The sequence below is a fragment of the Petromyzon marinus genome, chromosome 12, assembly GCF_048934315.1.
Source record: "Petromyzon marinus isolate PM22_M1 ecotype Great Lakes invasive population chromosome 12, UKy_Petmar_22M1.pri1.0, whole genome shotgun sequence".
NCBI classification, from domain to species: domain Eukaryota; kingdom Metazoa; phylum Chordata; class Hyperoartia; order Petromyzontiformes; family Petromyzontidae; genus Petromyzon; species Petromyzon marinus.
The window spans coordinates 3,538,959-3,550,164 of NC_133678.1; the positions used below are offsets into that span (position 1 = coordinate 3,538,959).

At 40.9% G+C, this 11,206-nt stretch overlaps 1 long non-coding RNA gene across 1 annotated transcript; it reads right to left on the bottom strand.

Moving 5' to 3' along the window:
• Positions 1-495: 495 nt before the first annotated feature.
• Positions 496-10,636, bottom strand: LOC142924319 (uncharacterized). The gene is made up of 3 exons (XR_012941512.1): positions 9,739-10,636; positions 4,275-4,337; positions 496-4,150 (listed from the first exon to the last, which is right to left on the bottom strand). It is a non-coding gene; the product is annotated as an uncharacterized LOC142924319 (long non-coding RNA).
• Between the last annotated feature and the right edge of the window lie 570 nt (positions 10,637-11,206).

Below are 11,206 nucleotides of genomic sequence, written 5' to 3' on the forward strand. Positions count from 1 at the left end.
ATTAACAATGCTTCCAGCAACAGCCACCAGCATTGTCTGCAGACGGGTGGCTGATAATAATTATTTCAATTGGTGGTTGGCCAACACTGTCAACAAAGATTAGTGATGAAGGGGTCAGCTGTAAACAGCACCAGTATTTTGGCACGAGCATAATATAATTCCCGTCTGTTTTTTTTTTTACTTCCCAACGTCGTGTGCGTTCTGTGTGTGCGCGTACGTGCATTTCCGTTTCCCTGCGTGCGTTTTTTTTCTCTCTTTCTGCATGGGCATGTAAAACATCGCCATGCAGATGTGAGTGTGTGTTTGTGGGTTGTATGGGGAGTGGTGGAGCAGCGGTTAGCGCTCAGAAATTACCCCCCCCCCCCCCCCCCGTGTGCTGTGTCGACCTTCGTAGGGTGCTCACTAGCAACACTTGCCCCAACAATCTGTTAAGGTTATACGGGGGATATTTGTCTTCGCTTGGGGGTTGTGGGGGAGTGCGGGGCGGGGTGTGTGTGTGTGTATTTCCCTTTCACATTACCTTGGAGAATGCCCTGCTCTTTGTTTATCGCTTATGCACATATATTTAATGAGCTCAGTTCTCCTGTGTTTTGCATCCAGATCAATTTGGTGCGTTTTTCCACGTTGCATTTTTTTCCCCTCCATGAGTGTAAAGTTTGTTGGGGGTTTTTTTTGGGGGTTTGTTTTACACTACACGATGTAATTAGGATGCTGCCGGAGTGTAATTGTCAGCACATTGGACTTGCAATCCACGTCGGGGCAATCGAAAGAAAGTCTTCCAAATCTGTCCGAGCAGCGTTATAACTCGGCAATAGGCATGTCCGCGTGTGGTGGCGTCAAGTATGAGTACTCTGCCAAAATGTCTGACCAGTGTGTTTCACTGAAGAGGACCTCTGTAGCCTTGTTGGTGAAGGCCCCTCCAACAGCAGTGATGTGACCCATCCAAAGCCGTGTCACTTTACCTTTACATAATACAATATATTAAAATTATGCTTTTTATTCAAATGGTAATAGTAACAATAATTGTAACTCAAGCCCAAAAAATATATATATCTGTATAATATGCTAACAATATGTAGGCACCCTCATTTTCCAGGAAACTGTCACGATTATTACTATTAATCGATGGTGTGTGTTTATCTCAACACATCTCTGTGATCACATGCATTTCTATTGCCAATCGTGACAAGAGTGCCCGGGCCCTGGTGAAAGAATAGAATGGAACACCACGTTCACATTAACTTTTTATTAGGGCTCAACACAGCTTGCAGTTTCCCTTTTTTACACATTGATGTATTACAGATCTTAAAATAAAAGTAAGAGATTTTATTGTGCATTTCATACAGACAGGAATCGCGCGTGATCAGCATCATGATAAGAATGTAAATTATCTTCCTGAGAGCCGAATGTTTGATCAACGCTTAATTTGCTTTTTTGATTTCGATTGCACGCTGCAGCATATACAGCGTGTTTATGCATACACGTGTGTGTGTATGTGTGCATTTCCTTAAAAAATTGCGGAAAAATATTAATTGTGATATTTTAATTGCAATGTCTACGTTTTATTTTTTCATAATAACAATTTACAAATTGACAACACGGTTTAACGTTCGCTTTTTTCACACCTTTGTCAATCAAATGCCGGATGAAGACTCCCCCATGCCTTTTAATAATGAGTATTGTTTGACCATACTTCACCACGGTTAGCCTTCATTCAGTGATTGATTGACACAAGGCTTGGAAGTGATTTTGTTGTTGTTTTAATGACACTCTCCGGAATTTGTTCAGCGTCACGATTGTCGCTGCCAGTCATCATCAACATCATCGCCACCATCTGCAGCAATTCCCATTACAGTTGTAATGTTGCCATTGAACAAGTAGGCTTTCGCGACCAATGTCATCTATAATAGAGGTGTTTTGGGTTAGATCGCGTAAATATAAATGTGTCGTTAAACACGCCACCACCCGACACAGTCAATTAGTTAGTTTCATCACCAGTGTGTTGGAAAGTAAACCCACAGCATTTACAATTCGAGTATTTGTGTTGTACTAGTAACGAATTGCCATGTTTTGTTCACGTGACAAACCTGACTAATTGGCTGTATCGGGTGGTGGCCGGTTTAACGACACATTTATATTTGTGTAATATAACCTAAGACACCTCTATCATGGACAATGTTGTCATTGTTGTCATTGCCCATGTATTGTTAAAAAAATGTTTATTTAAATTTTTACTTTTGAAAATCTTATCTACATGACTTTACCAAAAGAACCAAGAATACGAATTACTGCAGCCACGAAAGTTTTAAGTCTACATTTATATTGCCCAAAGGGTTTAACACTTTTTCTCATCATCACGTTTGCCTATTGAGAGCGAAAGGGATATTTGCTTATGTAGCCATCCCTCTTTGATTGTATAACGGAACAGTGAACAGATCCATCGTGAACAAAGACATTTTATATATATATATTCCGAAAACAAATATCTGCCTGCGAAAGTCATGCACCTTGGAGCAATGCAATCATCAACTAAGCACATATGAAAGCCAGGCGGGAGATGGTGTGTGAATAATCCTGACTCACTGTCATTGTCTTTGTCAAGACTTCCTATTCACCATCAATTGTTTAAAATCAACTAATTTATTCATTCTGGATCATGACTCACACCACGAAGGTCCTGCTTCTGGAAATTGAGCACATTTACATTTTCAGGGCTTTTTCGATTTAGGTGCCGTTGAGTATATCACCTCTCAAACTTTTGCTACGTGCCACTGTGGCCATTTTCATCTCCTTAAGGTGGCTGGACGAGCAGAAAGATGCCCTAAGTAGTGTGTGGCAAAAGCTGAAGAAGAGGCACACTCAACACAAGGCCTAACCTGAAAGACCACACTTGCAATTGCGAGTGGCTGCGGAAACCTACGTGCTACTTATTTTGGAGAAATGTGTTGGGTCACTCACACAAACGTTCGGAAATGTTATGTTTGTCTATCTATAAATAATACTTTCACTTTATATAGCGTCATTCATGCTAATTGCATTCCATAATGCTGTACATTAATTATATATATGGACCAAAACCGAGAAACAGCTACTACCAAGCAAATTAAAACCCTACTATCGAGAAAATATAAACAAAAATTCAAATAAAGAAATGGCACCAAAAAAAGCAAAACATCAAAAGTTGTCACAATAGAGATACGAGTTCATAGAGACTTTGAAGTTCAAAAGACATAAGCTCAGAATCCAATAACAAAATGGAGGCTTGTTTAATGGACTGGCTTTCCAGGTCTGGGTTGAAACCAGGGTGCTCTAAACGAGGCCACGAGTACGAAATGACACTCAAATTATGTGTACATATATTGCATAACAAGTCATAATGTGTTGTTGTTCTGTATCTCCTCCAACAAATGCATAACTATTATTTGTCATCACATTGCTTTGGTGACCCAATAGGGTGATGGATAAAACAGCTAAATAGCTCAGTGGACCTTACCTGGTATTTTTTTTAATATATATAGTTTTTAATACTGTGTGTGCAAAAGGTAAAGATGCATCACTGCCACTTCTTGCCTATGCTGCTACCGGCAGGAGGGCCTCTGCTAGAGGAAGCTCAAGAGAGCCCCCCTAAAGGGTAATTCTCAAATTCTAAGCTGGCCCAAATATCTTAGAATAAGTGGAAATACCCACGCTTTTCCACACCGTACATGACGTACCAAACGACCGAGATGTTTAAATCTAAGCAAACACGTACGCGCACACTTCCAATTAAATTTTCCCGCAAAGCTTGCCTTGCGATCTTCACGTTCACGCAATTTATACTGAACAATTGCTTGTGTGCTGGTGGTCGGAGTATTGTTCAATCGCAGCATCCTGAGAGATGGCGACAGCTTGGGGGGAGGGAGGGGGGAAGCCTTCATCCAGCAGTGGATTTATCTTAGCTAATGATGATGGATGCAATAGAAGTCACGCTGTGGCCAAAGCAGTGCTGGGCTTGAGAAGGGGCCCCAATGGATTGGCGAGACGAGTTGAGTTGAGGAGGCAGTGCCCCGCGTTTGTTGTTGAGGGCTCGCACAGAGCAAGGCTAGTAACGTGTCCCGGTGCACGGCGTTCGTGGCAGCCGTCCCAAGCACGTGACAGCCACCACCGAAAGCTTAATGGAAGGGACCAAGAAGAGGGATTCACAGATGTGTGAATGGGGACCACACCGTGACAGGCGTCTGGATCATGTTCACGCTGGCTGAGCTAACAAAGCAAACAAGACCCCGTCGGCTCACCTTATCGTGTTTACAGTTCGGGGTGGAGAAGTCGTGACAGAAATCCCCTGGAGAAAGTAGACCCTGTAACAAACATGTGGGTGAGCCGTGGCGCAGTGGTTAGCGCACCGTGCATGTTAACCCAGCGATCCGAGCTCTCTTGCTGGCCACAGCTATCATCAGTAGCCAGTGATATCTGAACCAGTCCTGGCCACCAACTCAAACAACCTCAATAACCAACAAGGTTTTGGGAAATGTATAAACCGCTGGGTGATTTCAAACATGCAAGATTGTATAATGAGTAAGGGGTGCAGCAGTGGTGCAATGGTTTACGAGCAGTGTACTATGAAGCAGGCCTACCTGGGCATATTGCTACCCATGGCTAACGTCAGTGGTGAATAATATTCAAACATCTCTTGAACAACCTCGCTCTCCTCTACTTCACCAACTTGCAATGACCGGAGTGGTCAGGTACGGTCACACAAACCCATTGACTGACATGATATGTAGGCCCTCATCTAGCAGTGGATTTATTTATCATGTATATCCGATGGCTGAGAGGTGTGCTTATTGATTTATAATGGAATATTAATCAAGGGTCATAACCCACAATTATGAAGCAAATCTGGGCTCAAAATCTCTTATTTGTGATTAAAAACGACCATCAGATGGAAACACCAATTTAGCACGTGTTGCACGTTAAATATTTTATATTAATAATGGTACAATTTTCGGCTGGTCAATTTTAATTTACTGGATGCAGGAAGTGTTTTTTCCATCGGTTCTCCATATCGAGTTGTAAGTAATAAAGTATTAAAGCTTTCGTGACTGCATAAAATTACTCATTGTTTTTTTCGGTAAAGTCACGTATGTAGAAATACAATAAAATTATATTAAAACAAAAAACAATCACGACGTTTCGATCACAACGCAAGCGATCTTCATCAGGTGTCAAGAACAAATCACGGAGGTAAATACAACAAAAAAATGAGAGACGAGAATTCAACAAACCTGAAAAAACATTATGTGAAGCACATCCAGTCAGGCCAACAACACAGTTAGACACTTCCTGGCGGACCACGAATTTCAGAAGAGTGTTAAATTTCGTGTTCAACCTTTGGATTGCACATACCAGCAAAGATATCTTGCACATACCAGCATATCCAAAGGTTGAACACGAAATTTAACACTCTTCTGAAATTCGTGGTCCGCCAGGAAGTGTCTAAATGTGTTGTTGGCCTGACTGGATGTGCTTCACATAGTGTTTTTTCAGGTTTGTTGAATTCTCGTCTCTCATCTTTTTGTTGTATTTACCTCCGTGATTTGTTCTTGACACCTGATGAAGATCGCTTGTGTTGTGATCGAAACGTCGTGATTGTTTTTTGTTTTAATATAATTTTATTGTATTTCTACATACGTGACTTTACCGAAAAAAACAATGAGTGAGTTGTAAGTACTGGTATAAGCTAAGCTATTTTTATTTTACCAGGTAAGACTCACTGAGATATACAGATATTTTTCAGAAGCGACCAGGCCACAAATGATAACTCAACAAAGAGGCTTTTCGCGTGGAAATTTATAGCATCCAAACACTCTAAACGCATGTTGATTCTAAATGTGGAGGGACAAACCGGAGCACCCGGAAAAAAATCCACGCGACCACGGAGAGAACATGCAAACTCCAAATATACAGGCGTGAGGGTCCGGATCCAAACCGCGACCCCCTGTATACCAGGCGAGGTACTTAACGTCTCATTATAGTCAGCCATTGTCCAATCACTGCTTGTGAAGACTTCCCCACACCATCGCACGTGTTATATATTGAATGTAATTTGTTTCACGGTAAAATTGTAGCAAGCTGTAGAAGCGTAATTCAATTCAGGAAGGGAATGGCCTTTTGGGAGAAAAAAAATATTAAATTGTTATGTTATCCAAATATTGTATTATGATCCACCTATAGATTTACGGTTGGTGACAACAATTGCTCTTAAAACCAGTGGGCAGGTAGAGAAATATAAGTCATATGTTGCTGCATTAATATGAGGATTGATGTGAAATCGATACAACTGCTACTGTTGTAGTATTCTGTTTGTCTGTTGACTGGGAGACTGTAGTAAAAAAGCCTTTTACCCAAGATTGATGGTGAACACCATTCATCTAAAAGCTAATGTGGAAAGCCTGAAAATATAGATTGATATTTATGAAAGCGCAAGTAATATCAGCGCGCATAATTGCCTAGAACTGAGGCTCATGTGTCTGTTGTCTTGAGGTTTTACAAAACCTCCGCTCATGCAACCAAAGGGTACGATATATTTATCATTGTTTCATTATAGTTTTCTTAATTGTAATATATATTCCTTTCAGTGTTGTAATATTGTTAAGATCTTCATTTTTATTTCCCCTTTTTCTGCTTAAATTTGGCCCCAGTCAAATAGTGATTGTAATTGTTTTTACGATTTTTTTTTCTGTGGCTAATGAAGAGCAACTATATGAGATTTAGTTCTAAGTGATTTAGTCATTCAATGTATCCGTCTGAGAATAGGTGAATTTCAGTAATGCCGCCTTGACACAAACAAATATTATAATTTACGCAACATTTACTTTGAAATCGCTATTCGTGATATAATAAACCAATACATATTCATAATCCGCATAAATCACGTATCATATTTTGGTCGACACACTCTTTGCCAGTGTAATATCCTAGTTTAGGAGGTACGTGGTCAAAATGGAATCTCTGTTTAGTGTATAAGTTTGGTGATTGGAAGTACTTCAGTAGTTTGGTGAGGTCCATGGATTTCAAGAACGATCGGGAGGTTGCTGACATGGAATTAGACAGACTGTTGACAATGGATGTTGAAATTACCGATGATGGTTCATTGAGAAGATGACAGACCTAAAGTGGAGATGAAAAGGCACAGATATAAGTTTACCATTGTGTTTGATGGATGGTAGATAATGGAGGGTTTGGAGTTTGGAGGCGGTGGTTATGAGGCCAAGGGAGAGAGCTCAACTAAAACTTAAATCGTGAGAATTTAAAGTCCGGTTTCGAGATAGTAGTGATTCCACCATGTGTTAAAGGAACACCCGTAGAGGTGATAGTCAGAGGGGGGCCTTCAGAGACAGAGGAGCGGCGATGAGGGTGTTTGTCGAGCGACGGTGACACAGGATGTCAGTGGTGCCATCCTGCAAGTCAATGCGGACGAAACATTTATTTTGGGATGATTGAGCAGATATTTAGCTGTGCAAAATGAACACGGGGTGGCTTGTGTATCTGTGGATAATTATTACCTTATGGCAAAAGATGCAGGATACATCCAATTGTATTCAAATGCTGCTTATCTTCTGACCAAAAAGTGGCACAGTGATGGCCAAAATAGCTACATGATTCAGGCATAATGTTAGTGTCTGGCTATATGATATGTATGTATGTAGGTTGAACTTCTTATGCACTGTCGGTAGCCAACCATGATAATCGGAGATGATGTATCTTGCCGGCATTTATTATTTGCGTGAAAATGACCCAAACTGTTTCTCGTGTTCCCATTATATTGGCGCTCAGGAAATTACTTAGGGTAAGATAAATCTCAAAAGTAAGTTGCCTAATGCAAAAAATTACTTGGACCCTGCGCTCTGGCGCACCTTGACATTTCGTTTGGAGCTTCAAAACTCCACGGCTAGGATCGTGTGATCGCAGTCGATTGTTTAACAAGGAAATAGATCATTACCAGTCACTTTTCATTTGAAGGCATTTCTTGACTTTCAAGGGCAGCTCGGAAAATGGCAAAACATATTGCTTGTATGAGCACTCTATTATTTACGTTTGAGATAATGGAGTGAGAAAAGCACCTTTTTCCCCTCCATCCTCTTTACGTTTGAGGCAATTTCCATATAATTGCCTCCAAATGCCAGACGCGTAGTTTATTTATTTAAAAAAATTCAATTTGTAGTTTGGGTTTGAAAAAAAATACCTTTGATGAAACGTGGTCAAATGGTGCGTTAGGGCTATATGAGTTTTAAATAATTAATTGGATTCAAAATTCGATGGGAAATGTATGCATCGCATTTAGATTGACTCCGCTTGAATGGCAAATGTGGTGGTAGTTAGACCACCTGCAAAAGGGACATTTGGGGATATTGGAATGTGTTGTTTAAATGAGTGGATGATTGAATAAGTTGGTACACACATAAAAAAAACTACTACAGTTTAATGGGTTATAGCAAACTAAAAGTGGAACTTAAATGAAGTTTAATGGAAAGCTGTCAACCCTGCGTCAATGTAAAACACACATGCTACACTTTCTGTCCTTATTCTCCAAGCACATCTATTTTTGACTGCAGAAGTCGTGTTTTTATCCCACTAAAGCTGATTATGTTATATCGAGTGTTTGGTAATACTGCACTCGTATAGTATTTAAATGTTGCATTAAAAACCCAATTCGTGTATATAATCTGCGAGTGAGTAAAGGAACATAAGTTGCTCTTGCTGTTTGCGTGTCAGTTTAATATTTTAAACAGACTTGCTATCACTGAATTACATAAATGCACTTTCAAAGGCTAAAATACATGTTTTTAGACAAAATAATACATTGGAAAAAACAACAGTTGTACGGAATTCTAAATATCAGTAAAAAATATGCACGTGAATGATGAACCTGCACTTCGATTGATATTTTTTGCAGTAAAAATTGCTGCATTTTAATGTAATTTTACACTGCATGCTGCTTAGAATTAGTTTCAATATAGGTGAAGAAACAACGTGAACGAAATTCATATTGCCACAAACAGACAGTAAAAATTGCTGCATTTTAATGTAATTTTACACTGCATGCTGCTTAGAATTAGTTTCAATATAGGTGAAGAAACAACGTGAACGAAATTCATATTGCCACAAACAGACAAAGGATTAGAATGCACCTCTTTAGGGATGTACGGGGCAATGTTTCCAAAGGCATTTCACGGGTGCATTCTTTAATGATGAAAGTAGCTTTGATCCTTTGCTAAAAGCCCTCAAAAGGCAACCACGAAGCAAGCAAATGACACTATTAGAATCGAAATGAAGAAAATTGGAGAATAACATTGACAGCACGTGTTGCTATTACCTGCCCCAATAAAATGTTCATGGAAACATTACAAATTAGATTATTATATTTACGTATGTCTTGTTACTTTTGAAATATAAATGTAAAATACAAGTTTGACTGTCTTTCCTCTTTCAAAAACTAGGTTATGTTGTCAATACATCACTAATGGCCTTAGAAGCCATGGCCTACCTTCTGCCCAATGGAATAGGCAACAATTTGAATGACATACTTTGCCTGAATTGGTCAATATTTTTAATATATATAAAAAAAGGTTTTATTCTACTCTGAGATTTCAAGATATTTCTGAACGCCAGGCAAATTGTAATTTCACAGAGGTTGATAATACGTTCAAATGCTTTGTAAGTCGTGGGCAAAAAAAATAAATCAGAATGAGGTCTTACCAGCACAGTGAATGGGGCTCCAGGGCAAGTTAAGTGGAAGCAAAGGAGCGATGGTTGATTCCCTTTCCGTGCATGAAGTGGAATGTCCGATGTTGGCAGTGGTGCTCTCAATCGCGCAATGACAACTGCCATACGCCACTAAGTGGTAGCGATGTCGCCACTTTTTCCGTGGCAAGTTAGGGGCACTTTCAGAGAGAGCCGTCATCATCTCGTGCTGCGCTGTTCCTCACAGGGTTGGCAGTGTGTCGCGCCGTTCTCCTCCATCATCCACTTTTCCACGCGCTCTGCGCATCACCTTCTTGCTGTACCCCCAGGGTATCTGACCAGAGGTACATCCTTTCATAGTCTATGCTTTTCTGCACAAAATCCACGTTTATGGAGGTGTCCACGAAATAATAATTTCTAGGATTGTATATTGTCATAGAGTGCACTTTTAATAGCCATTATTACCAACCCTAGCTATATCATCAAGTTCCCGAGAGACGGACAGACATGTGACGATGGTGGCAGGACCCGAACAAGAAGGAGACCAACCCTAGCTCATTTGTGCTGTTTTTTTATTTTCCATGATGCCTGTAGTGTCTGCTTGTTCCATGCCAGGTGCACTTTGCTCAATACTTTGAGCAACAACGACTACAACCGCCATTTGTCACTAAGTGGCGGTGATGTCACCACGGCGCTTGTACCAGGCTATGTGCACTTTAATGCCACGTGGAGTGTCGAACGCCCGCTGGCAGGAGGCTATGGGACAGACCCAGGTGCGATGGGTTGACTGAGCAACACCCTTGGAAAGGGGCATAATGCTTGTTGTGCACATGACTTGGGGGCCGTCCATAAATGACGTCACGCACCTAGGAGGGGGGGGGGCGTCAGACATTTGTGACGATGTGTGACGAGGTGGGGGGGTTGAGAAATGTGACGTCACATCAAAATACGCAACTTTAAATAAATATAGACAACACGTTCTACTTAATTAAATAGACTTTTTAATAAATGTTTTCTCCTACAACATCAGAGTGCAGCGCCACATTAAATACGCACTACAATGACAATAGTTTAAATCGATTTGAAGCATGTTTTATTTTCAAAATGGAAATATGTTTTTTCTTTGGGGGGCGGCGGGGAGAGCTTTGTGACGTCATATTTGAGGGGGGGTGGGTCTTTCTTTTTGTGACGCCGTGTGACGAGGGGGGGGGAGGTGCGTCAAAAATCGTCCAAAATCGCGTGACGTCATTTATGGATGGCCCCTTGTGCATTTCAACAAGTGCAGAGCACAGTTCCACAAATGCTAAACCTGGCATATGATTCCCCACCCTTCCCCCCCCCTTAGCATTCTTGATACGTGCGCCTGAGTCGTTGGCCGCCCCTTCCGCCTTGAAGAGGCGGACACGAGTGACAGGCCCATGTGGGCATCGCTGCTGCGCTGTGCATGATGACGCCTCGAACGCATTAAGGGTGCGATTAACTC